Raw genomic sequence first — 11,046 nt, 5'->3', positions numbered from 1 at the left:
CAAAGTGTCAATGGCTGAGAGATTCCAAACAGAGTCGAGAGGTTATCCTGGAGGTTATTCTTATGCATTAAGTAGATATCACCTTGTTATCCAAGATGTAATGGAGAGGCCGGAGGGAACTGCCTGAAAATGTAGAGCTGTGTTCCAGTAGCCATGTTTCTTGCTGATGATTGTATAATGATATAGCTTTCACAATGTGACTGTGTGATTCTGAAAACCTTGTGTCTGATGCTCCTGTTATCTACCTTGTCAACAGATGAGAGGAACACATGGAATAAAAATAAATAATAGGTGGAAAATGTTAAAATGAATTTAGTTTGAAATGCTAGTGATCAATGAAAGGGATCAGTAAGGGGTATGGCATGTAAATTTTTTTTTCTGTTTGTTGTATTTTTCTGTTGTCTTTTTATTTCTTTTTCTGAATTGATGCTAATGTTCTGAGAAATGATCATGATGATGAATATGCAACTACGTGATGATATTATGAATTGCTGAGTGTATGTGTTGGGAATGTTTGTGTTTCTTGTAATTTTTATAAATTAATAAAAATTTTTTAAAAATTACTATATGGCCCAGCAATCCTGCCACTAGGTATATACCCGAAGAACTGAAAGCAAGGACTTGAACAGATATTTACATACCGAATTTCATAGCAGCATTATTCATAATTGCCAAAAGATGGAAACAACCCAAGTGTCCATCAGGTGATGAATGGATAAATAAAATGTATGTACATACAATGCAATATTATTCAGCTATAAAAAGAATGAAGTCCTGATGCATGTGACAACATGGATGAACCCTTGAGGGCATTATGCTGAGTGAAATAAGCCAGACACAATGGACAAATATTGTATGATATTACTCTTATGAACTAATTATAATAAGCAAATTCATAGAACTAGAATCTAGGATATGGTTACCAGGGGGCTGATTGGTAGTAGAGAATTGGGAGAAAATGCTTAATTTGTACAGAATTTGTATTCAGATTGATTGTAAAGGTTTGGAAATGGATGGTGGTGATAGTAACATATAATTGCGAGCATAATTAACAGCACTGAATTATTTAGATGAATGTAGTTAAAACGGGAAACTTAGGTTGAATATGTCACTAGAATAAAAACAAAGATAAAACATAGGACTGTATAACATGGTGAACCTACTATAGATGATGGGTTATGTAGTTAATAGTACACATATAAGAATGTTCTTTCATAAATTATAACAAATGTACAACACCAAGACAAGGTGTTAACAATAAAGTGGTTTATAGGAAAAATACACATAATGTAAACTGTGGACAATATTTAATAGTACTGTTTAATAAATCTTTCATGAATTGTAAAAAAAAACTCTATAGCAGGTTTTAAAAAAATAAATAATAGGAGGAACAAATGTTAAAATAAATTGAGTAGATTGAAATACTAGTGATCAATGAAAGGGAGTGGTAAGAGGTATAGAAAAAAATAGGGGAAACAAAGATTAAAATATATGGGTAGGGCCACGGTGGCTCAGCAGGCAGAGTTCAGTAGTTCTGTCATGCTGGAGACCTGGGTTCACTTCCTGGTGCCTGCCCATGCAAAAAAAAAAAATATATATATATATATATATATATATATATATATATATATATATATATATATATATGTTGGGTAGATGGAAATACTAGTGGTCAATGAGAAGGAGGGGTAAGGGGTATGGTATGTATGAGTTTTTTCTTTTTTCTTTTTATTTCTTTTTCTGGAGTGATGCAAATGTTCTAAGAAATTATTATGGTGATGAATATACAAGTATGTGATCATATCCTGAGCCATTGATTGTATACTTTTGATGGGCTGTATGTTTGTGAAGATATCTCAATAAAAATATTTTTTGAAATAAAAAAAAGATATACAAATAGCCAATAATCACTGTAAGAGAGGCTCAAGGGCAGGCCATGGTGGCTCAGCAGGCAGGAATGCTTGCCTGCGATGCCAGAGGACCCGGGTTCGATTCCTGGTGCCTGCCCGTGTAAAAAAAAAAAAAGAGAGGATCATTGCTCATCAGGGAAATGCAAATCAAACCCAAATTATTGTACCATTCATTGGATATAATTTTAAATATATAATCACAGCCACCAAATTGGATATAATTTAAAAGACATATTAACAAGCATTGGCAATGTAGTGGAGAAATTGGAACCCATATATACTATTGGTGGGAATGGAAAATGGTGAAGATGCTTTATAAAATAGTCTGGCAGTTCCCAAAAGGTTAAATATAGAGTTACCACATGACCTTGCTTTTCATTCCTAGATATCTAATGAAGAGAAATTAAATCATACGCCCACACTAAGAATTGCAGGTAAATGCTCATAGCAGTGTTATACATAATGGCCCCCAAATGGAAACACTGGAAATGTCCAATTACTGATGAATGGATAAATAAAATCGGGTATATCCATATGAAAGAATGCTCTTCAGAAATCTACAGAAAGTAGATTAGTAGTAGCCTAGAACAGAGGAGTTTGGAGGAAAATTGAGAGTGAGTGTCAACGGGAATGTATTTCTTTTGCAGTGATGAAAATGTTTTAGACTTCATTGTAGTGAAGGTTGCAAAACTCTGAATATGCTAACGTTAACTTAATTGTACCCTTTAAATGGATAAATTGTATGGTATGTGAATTTTATCTTAATAAAGCTATTATAAATTACATGCCAAATAGAAGATATTTGAAACAAACTTACAAGATATAAATAATTAGAATACCTAATGCAAATATACAAGAAAAAGATAGTATCCACAATAAGAAAATGGAGAAAGGTAGAAAGATGGAGAAACATTGCTAGTTTACTAAAGAGACTACCAAATATTTGAGGAAATGCTCAAATTTATTAAAATTTAGAAAGATTTAGTTCAACAGTGAGATGCCACTATACACTTAATCATATGGTAAAATTTAGGATGATTGATCATGCCAAATGATAGTGTGGAAATGGTTATATAAAAAACTTCATGCAGTGCTTATGGTAATGTGGGAGGGCAATCTGGCTATTATTTGTAAGTGTAAGTATATGAATATGTGATTTATGAACCAACAGCTGCACTCCAGGACATGTGTACTAATAAAATTCTCATAAGGTACATGGAGATGTATAAAGATGTTCCTTGCTATGTTATTGGTAATCTGGGTATCTGTCATGAGAGAGAAGATAGACAAATTTTGTGGATGAAGAAAATGCATTCTATAAAAATAGAATTTAATAATAGACTAGAAACATGGATCTTAAAAACATTCTTCTGAATGAGGAAACTAGAAACAATTTCATTTTACGACAAAATTTATAAAAAGAATATGTGCAAAGAAAACCACACCACACACAGTTTGCACAAGAACACACACAAAAAGAAACACATCCAACTAATTAAAATGATTTGCCTATGAGGTAGCGGTGGGAGTGGGACTATTCCATAGGGCAAATAAATAAATAATATATTCATTTTTTCATATTTTATTACATTTAATCCAGAATTTCATTTCAATTGTAGTGGAATAAAAGTGACGATGGGCTAAAAGTAAAAACAAATCTTGGCCAATCACAAAGGAAAGAAGAATAAATAAAAGATGCAAAGATTGAAAAAGAAGAAATAAAACTCATTATTTACAGATGACATGACTGTGTATTTAGAAAATCTAAAAGAGTTTACAGATACGTTAGTAGAATGGATACATGATCCCCTAACATTACTAAATGTTTTTATCCAGTTGATGGATAAGAACAAGTTCCAGAACAATTTAGTTAGAATTGCTGATTGTTCTAGTTTGCTAGCTGCTGGCATGCAACACACAAGAGACAGATTGGCTTTTAATAAAAGGGGATTTATTTATTAGTTCTTCAGAGGAAAGGCAGCTAACTTTCAACTGAGGTTCTTTCTTATGTGGGAAGACACAGGGTGATCTTTGCTGGCCTTCTCTCCAGGCCTCTGGATTCCAACAACTTTCTCCGGGGTGATTTCTTTCTGCCTCTCCAAAGGCCTGGGTTGAGCTGCAAGTACTGAGATGAGGTATGCTGAGCTGTTTGGGCTGTGCTACGTTGTGTTCTCTCATTTAAGCACCAGCCGATTAAGTCAAACATCATTTATTTTAGGAGGCACACCTCCTAGCTGACTGCAGATCTGATCAGCAATAGATGAGGTTCACATACCATTGGCTCATGTCCACCAGCAATAGAACTAGGTGCCTTCACCTGGCAAAGTTGACAACTGAATCTAACTACCACAGTGATATTCAGCATTCTCTCCATTCTCAGATGTAAAATTTTCAATATTCCATCACTAAATATTATGTGTAAGTTCACTGTAGTTTTAAGTTGAATTTTTTCTATGAATTTATATCCATTTCCCCCTATATTTTCAATTTTTAAATAATGCTCATCATAATGTTCTCTTAAAGTTTTAATGATGTTCCTTTTTTCCTGAAATTGGTAATACATCATTTTGGTCTTTTTTCTTGATCATGCTCACATGATTTTATCAATTTTATTATTTTAGTCTAATTGTTTTAGAATAATCTTTTGGATTTGATTTAATCCACTCTATTTTGTTTGTTTTCTATTTCATTAATTTTCTCATCTTGATCATATTCTTCAACTTACCCACTGTTCTAGTTTGCTAGCTGCTGGAATGCAATATACCAGAGATGATGGAATGGCTTTTTTAAAGGGGAATTTAATAAGTTGCTAGTTTACAGTTCTAAGGCTGAGAAAATGTCCCAATTAAAATAAGTGTATAGAAATGTCCAATCAAAGGCATCCAGAGAAAGATACCTTGGTTCAAGAAGGCCGATGACATTCAGGATTTCTCTCTCAAGTGAGAAGGCACATGGCAAACATAGCCAGGGTTTCTCTCTCAGCTGGAAGGGCACATGGTGGACATGGTGTCATCTGCTAGCTTTCTCTCCTGGCTTCCTGTTTCATGAAGCTCCCCAGGAGGTGTTTTCCTTCTGCATCTCCAAAGTTCTCTGGCTGGTAGATTCCGCTTCTCGTGGGTATGTCGTTCTCTGCTCTCTCAGAGATCTCCCATTCTCCAAAATGTTTCCTCTTTTATAGGATTCCAGTAAACCAATCAAGACCCACTCAAATGGGTAGAGAAACATCTCCCCTAATCCAGCTTATCACTCTTGATTAGGTTACATCTCCAGGAAATGATCTAATTACAGATTCAAACATACAGTATTAATAGGGATTATTCTGCCTTTGAAACATGGCTTTTCTAGGGTCCATAAATCCTTTCAAACCAGCACACCTACTTTGGTTTTATTAACTTCTTGAGATGTATGTTTTCATTTTTATTTTCACCTTCTCTTCTTAATGCATTTTCTTCTCTTTAAGAGAAGAAAATGCATTAAGAAGAGAAGGTGAAAATAATATGCATTTATTGCCATACATTTCCTTAAGTATGCATTAAAATCTCTCTTCTGGTTATGAATTTGTGTTTCCCTTTTTGTGGTTTTGTTTGTTTATTAAAATTTGCTTTATATTATATGGGGCTGTTATTAATTATTGAAGAGCTGAAACTTTTATTATTTAGTGTCTCTTTGTAAACCTTATCATTCTTTTTGCCTCAAAGAATTTGCCTAGGTATAATTCTTTTTACCTAGTCCAAATTAATATATTTAAAACTTATACAATTTGAGATACCTCTGATAATGATATCTTTATCTGGGGAGGCTATTCAGTTGTTTCTACCAGATGCCTGTATGATACTATTTTCATTTGCTAGCTGCCAGAATGCAGTATATCAGAAATGGAAGAGATTTTAAAAGGAGGAATTTAATAAGTTGCAAATTCACACTTCTAAAGCAGTAAAAGTGTCCAAATTAAAGCAAGGCTATAGAAATGTCCAATCTAAGGCATCCAAAGAAAGATACCAGAAGGCTGATGATTCTCAGGGTCTTTCTCTCAACTGGAAAGGCACATGGTAAACATGGCAGCCTCTGCTAGCTTCCTCTCCAGGCTTTGGGCATTTTCCTTCTTCATCTCCAAAGGTCTTTGGCTACATGGGCTCTCTCAGTTCTTGTGGCTCTCACCTCTTGTTGGTCTGTCGCAGCGCTCTCTAAAATGTTTCCTCTTTTAAAGGATTCCAGTAAACTAATCAAGACCTACCTGGACTGGGTGGAGTTACATCTCCCTCTAGTGAAAGGACTCACCACAATTGGGTGAGTCACATCTCCTTGGAAATACCCTAATCAAGTTTCCAACCTATAGAACTGAATAGGGATTAAAAGGTTGCTCCCACAAGAATGAATCAGGATTAAAACATGGCTTTTCTAGGTATATAATCCTTTCAAACCAGCACAGATACTAAAAAAAGTTCACCTGAATCCAACTTCAGAGAATAGGGTGATTTGAAGTTTGGCTCCACTCACTACCAAGGAGGATCCATTTCCTGTTTACCTTTACTCCTACAGTGCAACACATTGGAGTTTTACCGAGGACTCCTCTCTCCCCAAGCCCTGTAGACCCTGGTCTCAATGTCCTGGAGCCCCCTGAACATGTCTAAAGTGCTGTTTAGCTTTCAGTAAACAGAATTATGTGTCCGAGACATGCAAGCCCACACTAAAATGACAATAGTTTATCCGAGAGTGGCGCTGGTGTTCTACTTATTAATACCCAGGAGCCAGTGATGTTAGGAAGTATTTCCGCTTCAGCAGGCAGGGCTGTGGGCATCCTTCCTCTCCTGCATTCTGGGAAGTGTAGTCTTGGGCTCCGCAGGGTCAGAGGGTGGTCTAGGGAATTCTGGGAAATGGTTCAGGGACTTCCTGTGGGGTAGGAGAAAAACAGGAACTTATGCTCTCAGCGGGGAGGTAGCATTCTGTCTTACTCTCAAGATGTTGAGTCGTCTTCGGTGCTTGGGACCCTCCTATCCTTTTTAGCCTGGTGGGGAGCCAGCGGGGCCTCCGTTTTCGTATAAGAGAAGCCACGGGTAGCAGCGGAGAATGGAGTTGTGAGCTATTAGCGTCCCCTTCGGCGGAGCTTCCCTTTGGGGGCAGTTCGTGTCCCCCGGGTGGGGGAGGCACGGACAGACTATCGCTTGGTTGAAGAGTTTTCTGGCGCTCCCCAACCGGCGTTCCCACCTACTAGGCGGTTTTGCTACTTCCTAGCGGTATAAAGTGCAAATTACTTAATCTCTGTGCCTCATTTTTCTTGTCTCTGAAGTAGGGTTATTAATCGTGGTACCTTATGCTTCTTTGCGAATTAATTCATTAAATGATCGCATCAGCTTTACTGGATAGGTAGCGCTATTATCCCCCCCGCCCTTTTTTTTTACACGTAAGGATATTGAGAGTTAGTGTTGGGGAAATAAAAATCCTACCAAGACGACAGGCCACCTAAGGAAAACAGTTTAATTACTGAATAAGTATATCCTGAGTGAAATATTGTAAAAAGGACCGAAAGAAATTCTACCTCATTTACACAGTCAGGCACTCCGAAACTTTTCATTTCAGTCTCTTTTTAACCACAACATAGATGAATTTCCAAGATTGACCATATTTTGTTTTCCTATAGGAAGGCCAAACATCCTTTGATGCAAATTCTTTCATAAATTCATTCTGAGTTTACTTGAGAATCAAGGTAGCCATTGATTAATTTAGTTTTTCCAAAAGAATAATAAAACTTCTGTCTTCCCCTGATAGCAGATTTATAGCTCAGAGAAAGGCATCTTGGTTAAACTCCCAGTGCGGCCAGTCCTAATGTCTAAGTAATTCCCAGGGCCCAGCAAAGGGACCAAGCTTCCAGAGTCCTGAAAACAAGGGGAAATACCCCCAAATACGGACTCATTTTCCATTCCACTTTTATTGGCAGAGCAGCTGCCAAGAACAAAGGCATGTTTGACACATATCTGACACGCACAGAAATTGCTTCGTGGATTGGTTGCTTTTCTGAAGTGTCCATGAGTGTATTGGGGGAGAAGCTTGAGCAGTTCCAGGAGCAGCTGCCTTTCTATGAGACAGGAGAGATTCCACGCAAGAATGTAGATGCCATGTAGGCAATGGTTCAGGCAGAAGAAGCTGCTGTGGAGATTGCTAGGAATCAAGAAACAGAAGAAATGCTTGAAGAAGGCAAAGAAGAAACTGGCTGCACTGCTCTCACATCTTCAGAAAACAGTAGTACTCCAGAAGAGTGTGAGGAAGCAAGTAAGAGAACCAAAAAAAAAAAAAAAGAAAAGAAAAAGCTCCAGGAGGCACTTTAGGAAAATGGAATGGAAGACCCGTCTGTCACTTACTTCAAACCCAAGAAGAAAAAATCCAAGAAGGAGCCAATTATTAGTGATCTTGAAGAGACAGCATAAGTTGGCAGCGCAAGTTTCCTCAAGAGGGAGAAGTCTTTCCCCAAAGAGGAACCAGTTAGTGATGTTGAAGAAGCAACCAACGGCAGGAGTGCTTCCAAGAAAAAGAAGAAAATCTTCAAGGAGGAGGCTTTTAGCAGTGGACCTGAAGAGACTGTCAGCACTAAGAGTAGCTCCAGGAAAAAGAAAAAGTTGCAAAACCTATTCCAGGAAGATTAAAATGGACATTCCCTGTGTATATGCCCCAACTAATTTCCCATAACCCAATAAAACAAATTCAAAAAACAAAAACAAAAATTCCCACAGTAACTGAGGTATTATCTTTTCAGTTATTACATTCAAAAAAGATGAATTTAAAATAATAATAAGCTAAAAATAAAGAGATGAATCTAAGACTTTTGAAAAACACTTCTGAATTGTTAACTTGAGGAGAGGCTTATGTAGCCTCTAACAAGATTTAAATAATATGAACAAAGTAAATAAACATCTGTGTGGTTTAAGGAGCCTTTTTCTGTCGGGTTTGGAAGGTTTGAGGCTTTGTAGTTCATATTCTCAATATAGAAATAATGCATGACCATAATAGAGAGATTAGAAAATACACAAAGATAAATCACCCATAATCTCAGCATTTAGAGAAGACAGCGTGTGAGCATTTTAATACCATTTATGCACAGGTGTGAACTGGATATTTCCCTCCAATTTCTATTATGAAAATGGCCAAGCATACGTGAATTTATAGAAAATAGCACAATGAACCCCCTCTCCCAAACCATCAGTAATTTTCAACCCTGCTCAACATTTCACCTATTTCATGGCAGCTATTTCCTTTCTCCCACGCCCATTACTTATTGGGGATAGAGAAGAGATTCGATGTTTTAAACCAAAGCCAAACTCCAGTCATTGAATCAGTAGAATTTCAAAGTCGTTTACATTAATTGATTATACATGAAGAGCAAGGGAGAGTGAATGTTAACTTCAAATAAGAAAAATTTAAGTTTGAAGAAGAATAATTACGAATTTGCTTTCTTTATTTGGAATTTGACTTTTCACTGTCTCTAGATTTTGGTTTCTGATCTGTTTCCCCCATAGACTGTATATTTCTTTGTTGCAAGGGGTGTTTCCCATTCTTTAACATGTGCTTAGCACCCAGTGCAAGACCAGGAGAGAGGCTATTTAGTGTTAGTTGTTGCCCTGTAGTTCAGTTAAATTCTACTCAGAATTCCTGAAATGGATTCAGAAACTAGTAATCCTTTATCTCAATTTTGGTAGGATTCAGAATCTACTAGTATCTTTTCACAGAGTTCACAAGCGTTAAAAAGTTATATACAGTTATTGATACTATCTTAATACTCTAAAAGCACATTTATTTAGAAACAAACTAGCCCTAAGTTATGTGTCTTGTGTTTATCACCTGCGTATAATTTCAAACTTTTTTGGTATGGTTATTGTGTTAGTTAGATTCAGTTGTCCACTTGGCCAGGTGAGCATACCTAATCTTGTTGCTGCGGACATAAGCCAATGGTACGTGAACCTCATCTGTTGCTAATTACATCTGCAGTCAGCTAGGAGGCGTGTCTGCTGCAATGAGTGACATTTGACTTAATTGGCTGGTGCTTAAATGAGAGAGCGCAAAGTTGCACAGCCAAGCAGCTTGGCATTTCTTATCTCAGCACTAGCAGCTTAGCCCAGGCCTTTGGAGATGCAGAAAGTCACCCCAGGGAAAGTTGTTCGAACCCAGGGGCCTGGAGAGAAGACCAGCAGAGACCATCTTGTGCCTTCCACGTAAGAAAGAACCTCAGTGGAAAGTTAGCTGCCTTTCCTCTGAAGAACCAACAAAATAAATCCCCTTTTATTAAAAGCCAATCCGTCTCTGGTGTGTTGCATTCCGGCAGCTAGCAGACTAGAACAGTTGATTCAGGATGAGTTTCCAGTGCTTTGCATGTATTCACTCACTTGTTTCTCATATTAAGCCTATTCTTGTGTCCATTTTATAAATGAAGAAGAAAAGGATAGAGGTTACAGAATAAGTGGCAAAGCTAAAATTTTAACCTAGGTAGCCTGAACCAGTGTGTAATCTTGACTACTATACATTGCTTTTAACAGTCTACCAATCAAAACCCACAAGAAGGTTTACTGGAGTTTTTAACAGTTTACCAATTAAAAACTCACAAGCAGTTTTACTTGCAAGCCTTGCTTGAAGACTCACTTAGGAGTGAACAGAACGTTTTGCTCTGACAGAAATAAAAGATTTTGGCACACAATTTCATAAGAGATAGCTGTGCATATCAGAATAAGGAATATATAGTCAACAAATGAGAAATGCAAACTTTTATTGTAGGGGACATCCGGATATTTTAATGTATTCTACCTGTTCTCATTTCTTCCACACACCAATTCTTTCATACATTTCTGCAAATGATCACAATAGTCTTGGTAATGACCGCTGCTTAAACATCTAATTAACAATAATTTGTTTATCCTGCAATTTCTGAAACTCCATGAGGAGTGATTACGATGTTCCCCTATTGCTGTTTGAAGTTGATCATAGAAGTGTATGCTGAAGCCTTTTCACTGAGTATGTCTAGTTGTCTTCAGCAGGCAAGTTATTGCGAATTATGTATGCTGTTAACAGAAGTAGAAATCTACAATTTTGCCTCCGTTGTATCTATATTCTCCCTCTATTCCATTTTTTGTTCTTTCATTCTTTCTGCTTGTAA

The 11,046-nt window shown here is 36.9% G+C and overlaps 1 protein-coding gene across 1 annotated transcript in view; it reads left to right on the top strand.

Annotated features, from left to right (window-relative positions):
* The first annotated feature begins 2,228 nt into the window (after positions 1–2,228).
* The window catches only part of ZNF227 (zinc finger protein 227), a 62,771-nt gene continuing 53,953 nt past the window's right edge, over positions 2,229–11,046 (top strand). Inside the window, exon 1 of the mRNA XM_077131549.1 lies at positions 2,229–2,344. The gene's annotated coding sequence lies outside the window, so the exon portion shown is untranslated. The remainder of the gene's footprint in view (positions 2,345–11,046) is intronic.

This window comes from Tamandua tetradactyla, chromosome 16 (assembly GCF_023851605.1).
Source record: "Tamandua tetradactyla isolate mTamTet1 chromosome 16, mTamTet1.pri, whole genome shotgun sequence".
Lineage (NCBI taxonomy): Eukaryota > Metazoa > Chordata > Mammalia > Pilosa > Myrmecophagidae > Tamandua > Tamandua tetradactyla.
This window is presented reverse-complemented; position numbering and strand designations above follow the sequence as displayed.